The sequence below is a fragment of the Hibiscus syriacus genome, unplaced genomic scaffold, assembly GCF_006381635.1.
Source record: "Hibiscus syriacus cultivar Baekdansim isolate YM2019G1 unplaced genomic scaffold, ASM638163v2 tig00110610_pilon, whole genome shotgun sequence".
Taxonomy (NCBI): Eukaryota; Viridiplantae; Streptophyta; class Magnoliopsida; order Malvales; family Malvaceae; genus Hibiscus; species Hibiscus syriacus.
Genome location: NW_024062800.1, coordinates 1488982 through 1508201, shown reverse-complemented (window position 1 = coordinate 1508201; position 19220 = coordinate 1488982). Strand labels below are relative to the sequence as shown.

Sequence of the window (19220 nt, the reverse complement as noted above, 5' to 3'; positions counted from 1 at the left end):
TATTTTCATTTTAACCCCTAAACCCATGCCGACCTTCATCCTTTATCGTCTATGAAACTCCATCCAATCTCACCTCCCCTGACGACCAAAAACCCCCATAAAATTGTAACCAATCAACGGTCGATCGAGAGCGAATCGAAGTTTTATATTATGTAAACCCTAGGATAAAATCATGATTCCAAGCGATCTCGACGACCAATCGACTGCAACTACGACGTCTATTGGCTAGGAGGATGGCAGAGACTATGTTGGCAGCAGTGGTCGTGGCTAAAAGGACGGCGGCGGGTTAAGGATATGATTTAGGGATTTTGGTGTTTTTCTATAATTTAAAAAAATCAAGGTTTTTTTATAAATATAAAAATTTTTTTAAAAAAAATTAAAATCACCAAATTGTGAAATATGTTACTTAACAGGAAATTAACACCATTGACGAATGATAACATTTATAACATTAGGCACTTGGATGGGTCAAAAAATAGTTTAGGCACCTATTTGGGAATTGAGGTATAATTTAGACACTTATTTTGATATTAAGCCTTATAAAAAAGACTTTAATACGAGTGTAAATATATATTATATTTTAATTTATTATGTTACATTTAATAATTTATATATATGTAAATTATATCCAACGATGGTTAAATAATCAAGGTTTAAGGGTTAGAGTTGCCCTTTAGTAGATCAAATTAATCAATTTTGTCTCTATCGCATTTTCGCATCAATTTGTTCTTTAAAGTTGTTTAATTGCTTCATTTTATACCGTTAATTGTTTTGACTAACAAAATTGTTAAGTTATGTTGAAGTGGACGCCAACTGTTTCCAAGTCAAAAGACTGAAGTTGTGATTTTTCTTCTTTTTCTTTTTCAGAGGATTGAAGTTGTGATTTCTCCTTTTCTTTCTTCTACCACCACAAAACTATGTAGTTTTGGAAGCAAATATGTAACACAATTTTAATAATTTTTTCACTTTATTTCTTTCCCCTTCCATCCGTGCTCTTCACTCTCGGGCATGGTTGCTTCATCGGGTTCTAGGTCGCTCCACTATTCGATCACTGGTGACCACTGCGTCATTCGTCATCTTTGGTAGCCGATTAAGACCAGACTTCACCAGTTAACTAGCTTCGACCTCCTGATCATGGATCTTAAGTTCGTTTTCTCCAAATCATTGTCGTTTATTGTAGCTTTTGGAAAAACTTCTTGGCCCCTTCGGAGTAAAACACCTCCATTCGTCGTCGTTGATCGTCTGATGGTGTCAATGCCGAAAAGAATGTGACAATCGACTTCGTTATAGAGAAAAACATTTTTTTCTTTTTCTTTTTTTTTAAATATTTATGATTTTCCACTGAAATTTAGTGGGTTTTCTTGTTTTTGCAATAGTTTTAATGGGTTCAGTCTCATTTTCTTATCATTTATTACAATAATGTTAATCTTTTCGTTTCCTTTGAAATCAAAGTTTTATTCTTGATCTCTTATTGAGTTAATATTTTTAATCAAAGAGAGATATAACTAATCATGAAGAAGTATTACATCAAATTCACATTTAACCTATCATAATTTAAGAACCGTAAAAGATCATGAGGGTTTCTTTAAAGTTGATAGCGTGTATGTTCATTTCGTCAATATCCTTGGCCAAGGAATCAGCTATGGTATTGCTCTAGCGTGGAATCCATGTGATTAAGGTTGTCTATAGCTCGAACAAGGGGAAGATCATTAGTAGTTGCGTTCGGATTGTCCAAAAGGTTAATAGCTTGACGAGAATCATATTGTGTTATGAGAAACGAATTTGAGTTGAGTTTTTAACGCATATCTATTTATTTGATTATAATAAAAGTAGTTGTTGTTTTCATGTTAGTCTTTTCGTTTCCTTTGGAATCAAAGTTTCTCAATTTTCTTCAGACCGTCGACCGTCCAATGCTAGTTCACCATCGCTTGCAGTGGAAGCCACCAATATTGGATATTTTAAATATTTTAGTAAATATTATTAAATATTTTTTATAAATGCCACATCATCAGGGAGTTACGTCATCAATATTGATTGATGTTGAAACAGTTGACATCCACATCAACATAACTTAACGACTTTATTAATCAAAACGGTCAACGGTATAAACGGTGTAATTAAATAACTTTGAGAGAAAAATTGATGTAAAATACTATAGTGGCAAAATTAATAGATTTGGTTTACTACAAGGGCAACTCTGACCCTTAAGCCAATAATCAAACTCCATATATTTTGATATGATACTCTAAGTTTGTATTTAAGAAAATAAATTTAAGTTAGATCTGAAAAGTTTTATGTATGGGAAAATAAATGTTAGGTCAAAGTCAAATTTAAGATAAAAGAATGAAAATATCATAATATCTCTATACAATTATAAAATATTATTTAAACATTTATGAAAAATATAATATTATATATTATTTTGTCCTATAAATATTGTCCTTTATTGATTTTTGGGTCAATTTTTTTAACTTTGACTCTTTATTATTTAAAATTTATTATTGATAAAAATATGAAAAATATATTTTAAAACCTTCAATCAAATAGTTTTTAAATATATATTTCAAAAAATTTAATTTCTTAAAACATTTAAAATAATTATGGTCAAAGTAAAAATTATGACTTTTGAAAAAACAATAAGGTATTGTTTTAATGGGACAGATGGAGTATTGTTTAGGTCAAATCTATTTATTATCTTGTTCTTCTCCTTTCATCTTCTATTGTCTCTCCTTATATTCACCTCTTCTTCTTTTCTTTTATCTTTGTTTCCATATATTTTGACGCGATGATAAGTTTATAGTTTATTTTGGCTTTTTATTAGAAAAATACTTTTTATTAATTTATTATAACCCTCGTTCAAATTATTTGAAAAAATGACCACCCAAATGATAATGTAGTGGTACATGCACCACAAGGCTCGCATTAAAGAAGATAAATTATCTATTCAATTGATCCGCACAACTAAGCCTTGAAAATAAGACTAGAGCAACAATATTTGCGATGACTTTTTGAATGGGATTCAGGTGTGTTATCTGGTCAACATGTCTTCTAGAGATATGACCAATTGTCTCTTATCTTTCCAACGGTACTTGAAATGTATCAATCCGATATCGAGAACTCAAGATACATTCATTTTAGTGAAGATAATGCATGAAGAAATTTCTATACATGGTTAATACAATATTTTGTAATTATTATGAATTATTAATATTTTATTGATTATTTGTAATATAATTTAATATAAGATGATGCATTATTTTAAGGATTAAATTTATTATTTTATTAAGAATTAATATAGAGTTAAAATGTTATTTTTAGTTTATTATTATTTTATATGAAATTATGATAGAATCAAAATATTATATTTAATTTATTATTATTTTATTCAGTAGTTACTTAGATTCATATAACTCCTCACCCTATATAAAGGTGACTTCATTCACCATTGTAAATCAGATTTCTTTGATTAATAAAGTGTGATTCGTTCTATTAATCCCTTAAGAGTTAAGGGGTCCTCGATTTGATTCATATTCCGAACAAAAACTTTATTTCTTAAAAGGATTTAATCTTTTCTCTCTCAACGAAATATTTGAGGAAGAATATATGTTTTCGTGATTTGTATCCAAGGATAGAATTTTAGAATTCTATTTTTAATCAAAATTGAAAAATTAGATTATGAAATTATGAAACATTTTTTGAATTGGATCAATACTTCCAATTGAATAAGTACGAGGAAAAGATCCATGGATAAAGATAAAAAAGTGTATTTCTAATTGTAACTAAATCTTCAAAAAAAATATTTTTGATATGAAATATTGAAGCAATACAACGAGAGTTCGTTTTTGGAAGTGTTGATTGCCTTGTGCCGACTGCCTTGTGCCTTCGAAGCATTCTTCATCATTAAGTTCTTAAAGTTCTTCGTAAGGGAGATCTTCACACTCGATTTGCCTTCTCGTTGCGATTAGGAGACTGGTTAGAGTCGATTATCAAGTTTTCCTAGTCAATTGTGATTATGAGGGTTCGTAAGATAACTATCTATTAATCATCATCATCATCGTCAAATCATCATTATCTCCCATCACCATCAAAATCCTAATTTTGGTTAAGTATTCCTATCTTTGTTCATTCATCATAGTTTTTATCTTCTTTATCTTTTGTTTATTTTTATTTTCTTAATCTTCATTGTCTTAATCTTAATCTTATAGAAACTTTCTTCTCCATTCAAAATCCTTGATTGTGACAACAATCTAATCCATCTTATATCTCGTCATTTGATTGAGTCTAGACCTCTAGGCTTGATTCTTCAACTACGAGCAACCTTCATCACTCCTTTTCCATCCCCTATTAATTGGTATCAAATTTGGATCGATTCTTGGAGAAAATTAAGCAATCTTTCTTGTTCTTTGATGCAAAACTGCTAAGGTACCCCAATGGAGCTAGTTCGTAGCGATTAACCGTTTTCAGGTTCGTTTTCCATTATTTCAATTTTTTTCAATCCCTTATTGCTAGTTTATTTTTTATCAAAAAAAGGGGGAAACAAATAAATGAAAAAGGTAAAAAAAATGAGAAAAAGAAAAAAAAATTCCAGAAAACACAAATGAGAGAACTTGAAGCTTATTTTTTATAGGTACATTCTTAATCATAATAGTGATCTCCGATCCAAAATTCAGGTCAATAGGACATCAACATACCCTTAAAAGCATCACTCAAATTTGTTTGGCAGATTTAGTGTTCTTCATTGAAAAATTTCTAGAAAATTATATTAAAGAAATTTTGATACTAAATATTACAAGCATTATCAATGCTCAACAAGACATTTTTCAGTCTCTTACACCATTGGAAACAAACGATGCACTTGAAAGTTAAGTGATGACACTTTGTGAGAAGGGCGAGGAAACAAAAAAAAGATAAAGATAAAAAAAGCAAAAACAAAGAGGTCAATATTTACAAAAGCTAAAAGAATAATGACATACGAATGGTGAGTGAACATAACTGTGAGAAGAAAATAGTGGTTCAAAATACATATGTGAGCACAAAAGAATTGAGAGAGAACCATATTCACAAAAAACTTGCATCATTGTTCGTTTTAGTAAATCAATTGTTTCGATTTCTAACATTAACAAGGGTTTGCCTAGTATGTTTATTTTCTCTTACATGATTTTTGAAAAGTATTAGGTGATCCACCTGACGGATTACCACCTAAAAGAGGAAAACAACACCAAACCAATCTAATTTAAGTTTATTTTATACCTCATCAGACAAAAAATCTCGAAGAAACCAAAAGTTAGATTTTCTACAAAAGGCTACACCTAGAAAAACCTTAATCATTGTTCCATCTCAGTGTTGAATCACGATTTGAACCACTTCACATGTAAATATTTTGTTATCTATTTTGATGTTATTCTTATTTACTCATTTTCTTTTGACAGTGTTCAAACACTTGAAGTATGACAACACAACATACTTTTAGCGAAGGTTATCATCCATAATAACCATAAATTATTGTGTTTATAGACTATTTGAAGTATAATAGAATATATGTACCACTAAATTTTTAAAAATCATCGTTTGGGTTATTCTCTTACTAGATTATAGATTATGTTTATGTCGAGGGAGTACCTTCGTCGAAGGACTTGAAACACTCTTATTTAGAGTATAGTATATTGATTAATTTTAGTGTAAATATATATTAATAAAGCTTTACTATTCTTTTGATGTATAAACTCTATTATTATTATTATTATTATTATTATTATTATTATTATAACTCTTTATGGAGCTTCAATTTTGTATAATTATTTTAATATATATGCTTGTGATTTTATTTATACATAAATGATTTGAGATGCAATTTTGATAAATATGATCTTTAAATTTAAATATTTATTCGCTTCGATGATTTAATGTGGTATTTTCGATCCTCCAATGCATTTGTATTGAATTTAGGGTGTTATAGTTTATGCTACTCAAATATAATACAAAATTCAACTCTGTCGATAGTGTTTTTTACTGCATTTTTATTGTATCAATAAAAATCTAATTGTCTTTTTTCTTCTAAATACTCTTATCAATTATCATCCTCTTGAATTAATTTCTTATGATGTTTAGAACAATGAATAAGTTTCATATGATGGGTATACATATTATATATTTTTTATTATTTAATCAAATTTGTCTAATTGTACCCACTAAAAAATAAAACTAGTGTTACTATTATATTTTCTCAATTTAAAAGCCTTAAAGATACTTCAACTAAATTATAATATCCTTGTTCTCTAATAACGAGAGAATTTATCGAACTTCTTCCTAGCTTGGAACTTAGATGGCATATATCAGTACACCTACCATCCTTATACCTTTGAGCACAATAAGACGTCACAATTAAATGTCTTTATCATTATATTGTTGACACTGAATTTTTTAATTACAATTTACTTCTCTCTCTATATTATTGGCCTAACAACTTTCAAAATGGTGTTTGCCCGACTAATTATATGCATAAACCTTTGCTTAATAATATGTTATGCTTATTAAAAGAAACAGAACTATCACATATTACGACTGCTTGGATGTTTTTGTTTCCTTTGGTTACGCCTCTATACGAGTCACAAACTTTAACTTTGTTATGTCCCATGTGTTTTTCTAAGTACTCTATCACTTAATCAACCTATAATTTAGTTTTATTGGATAAACTTCATTGGTTCCTTTAATAGCTATAAAACTCGATTGGTAGCAAAGGGTTACATTTAGGAGCCTGGTCAAGACTACTTTGAGACAAAGAATTTTGTTATGAAACCAATTGTGATGTATATTTTTTTAACTCTTTATTTATATCATGGAGAGCATGTTAGACAACTTCACATTAACAACATCTTCCTTAATGGCATGTTGTGTGAATTGATTTTTTTTGGAGAAACATATATAAATCCTAATAATCCTTTCATATATGTTGCCTTTGTAAAGTTATTTGTAACACACTAAATCCTTTTGGGCCTAAAGTGTCACATTGGGATGTCGAGACAACCCTTGATTTTCAAAATTGTTTATTCACATTTCAAAACAAAATACATGGGTATCAAAATAAACACACTCGACAATTATAAAACATTTTATAAATCAGAACTCAGTGACACATAACTAAAACCAAAATAATAAAATTATGAGTTATAAGTCTAAATACAATAATAGGGGTCCTATGAATATGCATGCCCACTAAATCTATAGTAAAATTCTCTAAAGGAGATACTGGAAGTCCTACTGCGATGGTGCTCCACGATCGACTCTAGTTACTAACCCACGAATGAAAAACATTTGAACGCTGAGCTTACAAAGCACATCAATATAATCGATAATCTAGAGCAACATTATGAGTTTCATAAACATAAGCATGCTAAAGACATGATACTAAGCAGTAGGTACATGAATGATCTTAATCAACTGCTACCTAGTTAAGGTTCAACTATTCTTAATTGAGGTAGGAGTCTCATGCTTCCCTTAATCCTCTACTAAGGGCCTCACCATGAGGACACCTCTAAAGGGTCTCTAACCCTAATGACTATAACTACTACGCATTGTCTAAATGTGACACTAACACTCCTATGCATTATATGAATGCAACACTGACTCTGATAAGCATTATTTGAATGCAACATTGTTAGTATCTGGTCTCACATAGCCATTAGACATTAATTAACAAAGGGAACCCAATGTCACATAACATCGGTAAAATTCCCACTAAGCTACTAAATGATCTCCTAGTCTCACATAGTCATTAGGTAGATCATGAAGGGGGAACCCAATCATCATATAGCAATCGATACAATTCCTGCTCAACTAAAGCATTGGCTCAGTCTCACATAGTCGTCAAGCTAAGTTCTATGGATGTCTGATGTACTAAACTGATGCAATTATACATACATAACTGAGGACCCTAAGGCAACATAAGGTTGCAATGCCTCACTGGGGAAACTAAGGTAGCTTGACTACACTCTATGTAACCCCCCAAGTCTGACAAAGGGGAATAGGTCAAATCTAGATAGCTCAATTGAGATAATTTCCTTTGAGTAAACCATGTTCAGTTTAAAACGTAAAAATCATCATTTATCTTAGAAAAATTTTCTTTCAATTTCAAACATCAATAATTTATTAAAAATATTCATCGAAAGGAAATCCAACATAAAGGATAAATATTTAAAAAACGCATAAAATGTCCAAAAATGGTTATAATGTTTAAAGTCTTGAACTACATAAATATTAATAAAACCAAAAATACGAATAAAAATCTAAAATAGAACATTTAAATAAAATCTCATACCGATTATAATAATTTTATCTGAAAGATGAAACAACACTCCGAGTACCGGGTCGCCTAAATACGAATATCCGAAAAGTGAAACTGTTGAACTATGTTTTAATATAACAGTTTATGACAAAATATTTTTGGACTTGAATTGATTTTATTCAAAGTTTTCAAAGTTTTCAAAAATAATTCAAAGTCCATTTAATTTGGAATTAAGCAAAAAAAAATTATAATAGTACTGTACTGTATGAATAGTATTGATATTGTATTAATAGTACCGATACTGTGTGAACAGTGGTATCGATACCATGAACAGTACCGATGCTAAAAAATTCCAGAATGCAAAAATGGTATCGATACTGCTACAATAGTACCGATACCATGAATAGTAGTATCGATACCATGAACAGTAGTATCGATACTATCAAGCCCAACTGTAAAAAAATCAAATATTACAAAGGTAGTACCGATACTCATTGAAGGAGTACCGATACTACTTGTTCTGGACAGTTTTATTTTGTAGAAAATGAATCCCCAATGGCTCCAAAACATCCCTAATGGCTAGATCCAACTTCAAACTCATTCCAACCTATAAATAAAAGTTCAAGACACTTAAAGAAGGTAGAGAACACATATCCAAGCAATCAAACACAAGAGAAGAGTTTTTCAATCTCATTTTATCTCTCTTGTATATATTTTTGTTCTTGTGAGCTTATATCTTGTAAACACCTACCTTAGAGAGGTATTTTTGTTTACTTATTTTATCCTTTTGTAAAAGGGTTGGTTCTATCTTAGCCAAGCAAAAAGATAGGGAAAGGTTCTAGTTTAGCCCGTGAAAAACTAGAGAGTTGTAAAGGTTACTCTTTATCCTCAAAAAAATGAACAAATTAGTGAATTTGTTAGAAAATCCTTGGTGATGAGCTAAGGTAGTGGATGTAGACTTGGTTGAGAAGTCGAACCACAATAAATCGTTGTGTAATTTTCTATCTTTCAATCTCCTTACTTCCTAAACACAAAAACTTATCCAACCCCTCTTAGTAAACCCTTTTGATTGTAGCTTCGAGCTTCTGTAAATCACAATAATTGGTATCAGAGCTTAACTCGTTAGAAGGCTTAACATCCTTGAGACGATCCTAGAAAATGCTCTACCAATTCCTGACACAACCGAGATGATGGCTTCCACATCCGGCTCTTTCCACATGAAAGACTCCCAACCGATCGACAAGTCTCCATACTTAAAGGGAGCAAACTACTGTCATTGGAAGAAATTAATGAAGCTATTCATACAATCTAATGATCTTGATGCATGGGAGATGATCGAGAACGACTACTATTCTCCAAAGAAGAAGGAGAAGAAGTAGAGTTACCAAGAACGAAAGAAAGCTCAACTTAATGCCAAGGCCATGCACATGGTATTTTGTGCATTTGGTCCCGATATCTATGAAGGAGTTTCTTCATGTTCGAATGCCAAGGAGCTTTGAAATAAGCTCGAAAAGCTTCATGGTAACAAGAAAGAAGAACCAACAAAGGTGGTGTCCTTAATGGCTCATAAAGAGCCGAATTTAACCATTGAGTGTCGGCATACACTTCATAATTTAAGCGTGAATTGGTTTCTGTTTGCTAAAACAGAAATCAAAATTCACAAATAATTCTCTCCCGCACCTCTACTTTCAAACCGATCTCGACACCGTTCGGCCATCGATCATTGATCTGAAACCACCATCGTGTTCATCGTCGATCGGTGAACAAAATACCGTAAACCGATCGTAGCAAAACGCTATCAAACGCCGTGAATTTTGATTTAAAGTTTCGACATTTTTTTAACACCACCGCCGTGTAAATCATCAATTCATTACCGATCGTTGCTCCGTTTTCAACACCTCCCGCACCATTGTGTTCCTCATGTCGTTCCGAGTCCACCGGTGTCCGTTGCGTCTCATTCGTCGCCAGCGCGTGAGGGAGGTGAGGAAGTCAAAGTTTTTGAAGTTTTGAAATTGAGCTCTCCACCGTTCAAAATTTTGAAACGAGCTTGGTAAGTGCCTTAAAATCGTTTAAAATATTTTTAGAATATTTTTGGGAATTTTTCAAACACCTAGGACTGTTCACGACCTCCCACGCGCCACCCCTGCAAGTGGGGAAGGTTCGAAAATGGGAGGTGGCAGTTTGACCTGGGTTGACCCGACCCGACCCGGTCTGACCCGACCCGACCCGTTGACCCAACCCGTTGACCGTTAACTTTGACCAAAAAGTAAATTTTTCGAAAAGTCATTTTAGTTTTTTGATATCCTGAGTCCGAATCTGAAGTCCGTTTTGCCAAATTCAAACCCGAAAGCCTCGAAATTATCAGTCAAACCCGTTGACTTTGACTTTGAACAAAAAGTCAATTTTTTCAAAAAGTTATATTTTATGTTTTTCGACGTCCTGAGCCTGATTCGAAGTCTGTTTTGCCAGATTCAAATTGAAAGCCTCCGAATTGACCCGTAAACTCAAAAAATGCATATTTATGTAAGTGTTTTTAATTCAGTTAATTGAACTGAATAGTCAAGGACTAATTATTGTATGATATGTTAAAAGGTACTCAGAGATCTCCTGACTGTTTAACTGCTCGACTTGGTTCCTCCCGATCCACCCGTCCTCGAGAGGTCGTGAATATTCGTATAGTTTTGTAACCCTGTTAGTTATTCTGTTTAGAATATTATTCTGAATATAACTCTGTTCTGATATAGCTTAGGTTTCCGTTCAGTTGAAGAGCCTAGTGAAGCTGGTGCTTGATACTTTTTCCGGATTAACCCTTTTATCAAGGCGTGTTCCTTATGTGCAGTATAAATGTTTTAAATATCTGTTTGAAATCTTACGTGCACGTGATTATTTATTCTGATTTGAAATACAATGTTTGATCTGATTTGACTACTACATGATTTACCTGATTCTGGATTTACTGAAATGTAAAGCATGATTGCCCGACTTATGATTTCTGGATACTGGTTTACGGAACTGATGATCTGTCTGAACTCTAAATTACTGTTACTACTGGTTAACGTCTGATTTTTTTTTCTTCGGGATACTCTGGGTTCTGGTATGAAGTCTCTGGCAGGTTCAGTCGCTGTTGGTAATTCCTCGGATAGGTTCAACACTGAATGGTAATTCCTTATGGACCTAAGGAGAGCCTTGGGTAGGCTCTACGACCCTGAGATTTTCTTGGGTAAGCCTTTGTGGCCCCGGGAATTGTCTTGGGTAGGCTCGCAGGCCCCAATGTACTCCCTTAGGTTATCAGTTCTAGGGATCTGCACATACCGTTCGGTTGGAAGACGATGTAGAATTTTTAAATTAAAAACTCCTATGATGTTTTAATGACTGTGATCTGTATTGGTTTTAAAAATCGTAAATGTATGTTTTTATTTCTGCACTGTTGGGACACACTGAGCCTCTAGCTCACTTTTCAAACTATTTTACCCCCTTTCAGATACTCTCGGATAGACACTAGGTATCAGACACTTAGAGGATTGGTACATTTAGTTCAAATCATTTTGTTGTAATATTCTGTCTTCCGAACTGCTTTTAATTTGGTGACATGTGCCTTATTTTTGAAGTATTTATCGTTTTATGATGTTTACTGCCTTTGCTACTCATATTTGATTTACAATGCTCCATATTTATTTCATGTTTTATTTTACCGGGTCGTTTTTAGTTTTATATTCAAGAGGTGGGTTTTGTCGTTATTTATTATACTTTCATAACTGTCATTTATAATATGATTTTAAATTATCAAATAATTTTTGGAAAAATGCCTTTGAGAATCTTTAATGTAATCCGCTAGACTTAGTCGAAACACATAGGCTGAGTCTAGGGGGTTACAATGATTTCAAAATTTAAACTTGAAAATGATTTTCTTTTGAAAGCAAAAATGGATTTTGAAAACCAAAATGAAATTTTGAAAAAGGATTTACAGATTTCAAAAATGAAAATTGAAAGTTTTGAAAAAGAAAATTTTGATTTGAAAGTTAGGCTTGAATGCTTAACAAAAGAAAAGATATCATTTTAAATAATTCATCTAGTTCAATAATGACAATATGCCCACATTTCATTATCATGGTCACAAGGAACATACTTGTCCTTTGAAGAAAGGAAAACATTTTAAAATCATACAAGTATGGATTCCAAAGGGAAGAAGGGGCAATGAAACTAACGTCAAAGGATCCAAAGCAATTTGGATACCAAAATCCAAATAAATGTCTCTTGTAGGCGTGTGGGAGCAATGTTGATGAAATTGATCATGTTCAAATGCTCTAGCCACGCTTGAAAAGGAATGGGTAGCCTCTAAGCTTAATGATTTTATTTTAGTTATTTGGTTGCTCATTTGGGTTTAAGCATGCATGAGTTTTGATTTTAAATGATTATGCATTGTTTTTAATCTCATGTATGTTGAAAAATGTTTATGATGAAAATTTTAAAATTTTAATGATTTTTCATAATTTTTGTTCATCATAATGAATTTTTGGTGAAAATTGGTTTTAAATGCAAATGATATCTCTCTAACAATTTATATCAACTTTTCAAATACTTTGATTTTATAAATTTTAAATTTTTGACCTAAAATTAAATGTTTATGCATATGATTTAAAATGTAAATGATATCTCTCTAACAATTGATATTAAAATTTCCAAATGCATAACATTTTTGGAAAGCTTTATGCACATGTACTTAATTTCAACAATTGGTATTGCATAAAGTATTTTAAATTGAATACATAGAATTTCACGTGCTACTAACATGTTTGTTAATTTTTGATGAAATTCAATTTTGATTAAGTGTCAAGATTTTAAAGCTATTTTAATGCACTTTTTGAGGGGGAGCTTTGATTTTTCAAATGAATTTTAAATGTTAAATTTACCACTTACTCTCCAAATTATTTTTGAACTTTTGAAGATGAATTATTTTTTATATAACAAAAAGGGGGAGAAATATTGGTTTGAAAAATTCAATTTCTTAATGAAAAAGGGGAGCTGAACATTTCCATATATTTTCCAACAATTGATATCTTTTTCATTAAATATTTTATTAAGGGGGAGTTTTGCCAAAAACAATTTTTCAAATGTTTTGTTATATCAAAAAGGGGGAAATTACTGAACCATGTTTTGATATAACAATTTATAACAAAATGTTTTTGGACTTGAATTGAATTTATTCAAAGTTTTCAAAAATAATTCAAAGTCCATTTAATTTGGAATTGAGCACAATTTTTTTATGAATATTATTGTATTGTATGAATAGTATTGTATTGTATGAACAATAGTATCAATACCATGAACAATAGTATCGATACCATGAATAGTATCGATGCTAAAAAATTCCAGAATGCAAAAGTACTACTGATACTACTACAATAGTATTGATACCATAAACATTAGTATCGATACCGTGAATAGTAGTATCAATACTATCAAGGCCCACAGTCTAAAATTCAAATATTACAAAAGTAGTACCGATACTCATCGAAGAAGTACATATACTACTTGTTCTAGATAGTTTTATTTTGTAGAAAATGAATCCTCAACGGGTCCAAAACATCATCAATGGCTATATACGACTTCAAACTCATTCCAACCTATAAATACAAGTTCAAGACACTTGAAGAAGGTAGATAACACCTATCTAAGCAATCAAACACAAGATAAGAGTTTTTCAATCTCATTTTATCTCTCTTGTAAATATTTTTGTTCTTGTGAGCTTAAATCTTATAAACACCTACCTTAGCAAGGTATTTTTGTTTACTTCTTTTATACTTTTGTAAAAGGGTTGGTTCTATCTTAGCCAAGCAAAAAGATAGGGAAAGATTTTAGTTTAGCCGTGAAAAACTAGGGAGTTGTAAAGGTTACTCTTTGTCCTCAAAAGAAAGAACAAATTAGTGAATTTGTTAGAAAATCCTTGGAGAGGAGCTAAGGTAGTGGATGTAGACTTGGTTGAGAATTCGAACCACTATAAATCGCAATGAAATTTTCTATCTTTCAAACTCCTTACTCCCTAAACACAAAAACCGACCCAACCCCTCTTGGCGAACCCTTTCAGTTTTTGATTCGAGCTTCCGTAAATCCCAAGAGAAACTATGGGGGAGTAACTATAAAGCTTAGTGTGTCTCTAAAGTGCAATTAAACACATACAAAGCATAATTCAAATCATATGATATAAATCATAAACCGAGTCAAGTAGATAAACAAATATTGGAAAGTTATGCAAATGCAAATGCTCATGCACCTACCAGTACTCCTGTCATACCATTCAAAGAGTGGGTTCCTCATAATCACACTATCTACAAACAAAACACACTATGTGAGTGGGGCTCACCATAAAGGTAGAGTCCACTTAATCTGAAAAAGTGGCATTCACCCCCGTCGAGTGAATGTATTGAACTTTCCTTATCAAAATTCATCCCGATATGATGTATAAATGGCACATATATTTGACATCCGATCCGATCTGAATAACACATATTCAAATAACACACACTCGAATATTATATATCTGAATTTCGATTTGATCCAAATGAGAATAAAATTTCATGATACCAGAGTCTGAACACAGCATAATTCGAATATGATAAATATCACATGTCACATAACATAATTTTCTAAATTTTAATTAATACAACAATATCACAAAACCATCATTCTCCAAACCAACTTTCAAACAACATGCTTAACCAAATTATATTTAAAGAAACACTGCATATAATAGTCAATTATAGTTACCCCAGTTGGTTTAAAGTGAGTCAGTAACGACGGAGAAGATAAAAATTCCATTTGAGTCGATATCTCCAACAAAATTACAATGTTCTTATTAAATTCTCAATGCAACGATTTTCAGAATAAAGTCACGATTAAACGATATTAGAACAATTTCTTATTCGAATGAGGGAACCGACAGTGAAAGTCTTGATTCGAATGATGACAGTCTGGTTATGCACGAAAGGGGCGATAGAAGGCATCCCACGGTGTTGTCCAGCCGCACCGGGGTGTTATCCAGCAGCACCAGGGTGTTCCCTAGCCGTACTAGGCTGTTGTCCGGTGGCTGTTAAGGAGAAGTAATGGTTTTTGGGGATCCAATAATCCGTATGGTCACGCCCAAATGGTACCTCGATGACACAATCGACCTAGAACGATCGTGGAACTATTACAAGAGAGTCTCGATTTCCATTATCGAGTCTTAAATGATGATCACACAATGATGGAACTGAATAAAAGTGAAACACAGTCGAACAGCAGTAAGTGAATGAATTTCGTCGACCTTACCTTGAAGCGAAACGACAACAACGAGAGAAAGAAGAAACTCGTGCGAGAGATGAGATAAAAATGGCATAAGAAAATAAAAAAAAGAAAATGAGAAAGCAGAGTGAGCGGTTGAATGAAAAAAAATATGAGTGATAATTCTGATATAAAGGAAATTGGGGCAATCACAACATAAAGCCTTGAACTTGTTAGGGTTTTCAAAATAGACTCCTAATATTTCTTTTTTTCGATTTGATCACTAAATTAATTTAAAGATTTAGGGAAAATTTCCCAAATCTTTGGTAATTTTGGGAAATTTTTGGGGTATTACACTCTAGTATAGTAGACACACTAAAGTGAGGTCACCATCTCACTAGTTGTTATCTCGCTCGTTCTCTTACTTAGAATGTTATGCAAGGGTTTATCATCATGTTGTTTTTGATAATTTATTTAAGCTACTATATTCTAGTCATTATTTTAAGGGAATTTTAGTCATTTCTGTGTAATACCACAAATTTTAACTAGTGGCTAAAAAGTAAGTTTTGAAAGTTTAAGGGTTAAAGTATAAATTTTGTAAAAATTTAGGGACCAAATACATAATTTAAAAAAGTTATATATTTTAGCCAATAAATAATTTTTCCTAAAACAAGGATTTTCATGGGTTCTTAGGTTAATTTATGGTTCCTAAAAATTACGATATAAAAACTCTTAACAGGAAAAATCAGAATTTATGGTTCAAAGGCTAACTTTACTCAACTTAAAACTTATACTTTTCCTATAGTTCCTTATATGGGTCATTCGAGTCTTAATCAATTTACTAACATTATACCAAAATCAAAGTAGGTTCAGGATAACCAACCATAACACCTATCTAACTTATATTTATTTATGCACTGACCAATTACCAACATGTACCCTAAATCACGTATATGGTAGTAAAATATCATCTAGATTTTTTAGCTACATTAGTCGATCATTTAACAACACTCTATCCCTCTTGAATTTCAATTCGACGTCCCATAATATCTCAGATACATGGTAAAAAGAATTACATCATAAACAGAGCTTAAACGTGAAAATCGGATCGAATAAAAAATGCTAAAAAATAGCTTAACGGGTCCAAATTTGGGGAAACAAACCATAAATATAGACTTGGATCGAGAAACCTCAAGATATGTGGTCTAAAAAAAGTCAACGGTGGTCAACGACAATTTTTCTCGACTCGACAACTCAGCTAGGCTCGATGACTCGGCTCGATGACTCGGCTCAACGAATCAACTCGATTGAGGAAAACTAGTTCACACTGGTTCAGAATACTCCCCATGTGGTAAACGAAGCCCACACGCTTGGGGAGACACGTAGGCCCGTGCAACGACCCATGGTGGTTGGACGACCACCATTTTTTTCTATAATTAAATATTAATTGATTTTGAGTCGCTTACAGTTGTTATTTCACGACAGATAGCAGCGGAGGGATAATTTTATGAAAACCTAAAACTTTCTTCACTTTACATCCCTCCACAACGGTACCGATAATAAATTCAAGGACACCAGTTTACTTCTCTCAACGTCAGGAACATCATGGTGCCAGCGGTGTAGTAAAAAGAGGTCTTATTGGTGAAGAAATGATTGTGGAACCTTTTTTTTACAAAAGTTACTTAAAAGGGAAACTTAGAAGATTGAGAAAGCTAGGGAGAAAAGGGTTTTTAAAATTGGAAAAATCTAGGTTTAGGAAGATATTTAGCTCAACATAAATAGAAATGAAAAAAATTATGCCATGGGTCCTTAAGCTTTTATTGTTCTTTGAATTTAATTAAAATTTACTTCGGTCTCCAAATTTATCTAAAATTTTAATTTAATCATCGAAATAAATTTAAGAAAAAAATTAGCCTATAAATTAGGGCATGACAACTTTACCCCCTTAAAAGAAATTTCATCCTTGAAATTTACCTAAATTAGAAAGATGTAGAAACTGAGTTCATAACTCCTTTAGGTTACTTAAACAAGGCTTGATTTATTTACTGAAACTAATGTGATCCTAACCAGCCCCATCATTTCACATATACTTCTCATAACTTGGATGTTTGCCATTGAGGGTTATAAAGGAGTTCATTCATTCTTTACTTTATTTTATATCCTTTATGCATTTTATTTGTTAATGACATTACATTCATATCTTGTTATACACTTAGAATACCATGTCATCCATACCATTCACATATATGCCATGATTACATATAATTTCTTAGGATACTATTATTATATGTTTCCATTCATCATTAATGAATTTCATATTATATGTTAGTCATGCATATATCCTATAGTTCACATGATTATGTTAAGCATATGTTGAGTTTATTATATGTTTAGTATTCATCCATTACTTTAGGTTATACGTATCATTTCTATATCATATGATTTCATTTCATACTTAGGAATGCATTATATGCTCTCTTATCTTTTATAATTAACTAATCTTGTGTGCCTTGTTTATAGGTACATTCGACCATGAGGAGGGGAGTTGAATTAATCTATAAGATGAAGCTTAGAGCTAGTCAAATCAATCTAAGAAAACTCTATGGAAGCTCACGGTCAAAGCTAGGAAGAGTTGTTCCCAGTATTTGAGATCATAAGCTGCCAAACACTTCATCATGACTCTATGCACCTATCTCCAGCTCACCTTTAGCTTAGTTATCTTACAACCTACCTTTTTATGAAGGGTTACCTCCAAGCATTATGACCTTTTATCAAGGTGATTGTTCGTGAAGAGTCTCCACTTCAAGAAGTACAACTTTGGTGAAGAGTTTTTTTTTTCTTAAAAGATGCCTAAATCATGAAGAGACGTGAAGGAAGCATACAAGGGGTTGTACAAATTCGGCCTAGGCATTCAAATGGCTTGAAAATCGAACCAACACATTATTATTCTTCCAAGGACATGTTCATTCATCCTTAGGGCCGAACCAACTCCTTTCCATTCGTCCAAGAGCATGTATTTTCACTTAAAGGCATGTATTTTCATTAAATCATATATTTTCAAAGGCTTCCATGCTTATTCATCCAAAACCCTTTGAAAACTATACATAGCCAAGGCATTTGGCTTTGTAAACACACAATTTATTTATTAATCAAATTACTCTTTATGAGGTTTTCTCTCTTTCGAGTTCTTGTTAGAACTATATCAACTTATAAAGTATTTTATACTTATGGCATCACCTTTATATCTTTGTAACCTTGATACTTGTGGTTCATATCTCTATTATAGATAATGGGTCTAAGTCCAATTATACAACCCCTTAAAGAAGCATATAAAGTATGGGTCTATATTCTTTAACATAGGTTCTTCTTTGAGACTTCTTTAAGATACTATCTTCAGTTCCATCACCATTGCCAAGCATCATCTTCATCACTATCAGAGGCCATATTGAAGACATTCAACATATCATCATTTTCATCTTAGTCTTTCGTAGCCAACTTTTATTTCATCTTATCCTTATCATATTCCATATATTTCTTTTATTACTTGTTATTACATCATTCTAACTTAAACTTTTCTTATTTGTATCCCAAGCTTTCAAAGTGGGAATAACACTTATTGTTCGTCCTAGATCGGGAAACAATAAAGGTATCCCATTCTTCTTCATCCTTGGAGGAGTGTGGA

At 32.0% G+C, this 19220-nt stretch overlaps 1 long non-coding RNA gene across 1 annotated transcript; it reads right to left on the bottom strand.

Annotated features, from left to right (window-relative positions):
• Positions 1-3484: 3484 nt before the first annotated feature.
• Positions 3485-18684, bottom strand: LOC120135640. The gene is made up of 4 exons (XR_005517277.1): positions 18674-18684; positions 16327-16331; positions 16075-16083; positions 3485-3644 (listed from the first exon to the last, which is right to left on the bottom strand). It is a non-coding gene; the product is annotated as an uncharacterized LOC120135640 (long non-coding RNA).
• Between the last annotated feature and the right edge of the window lie 536 nt (positions 18685-19220).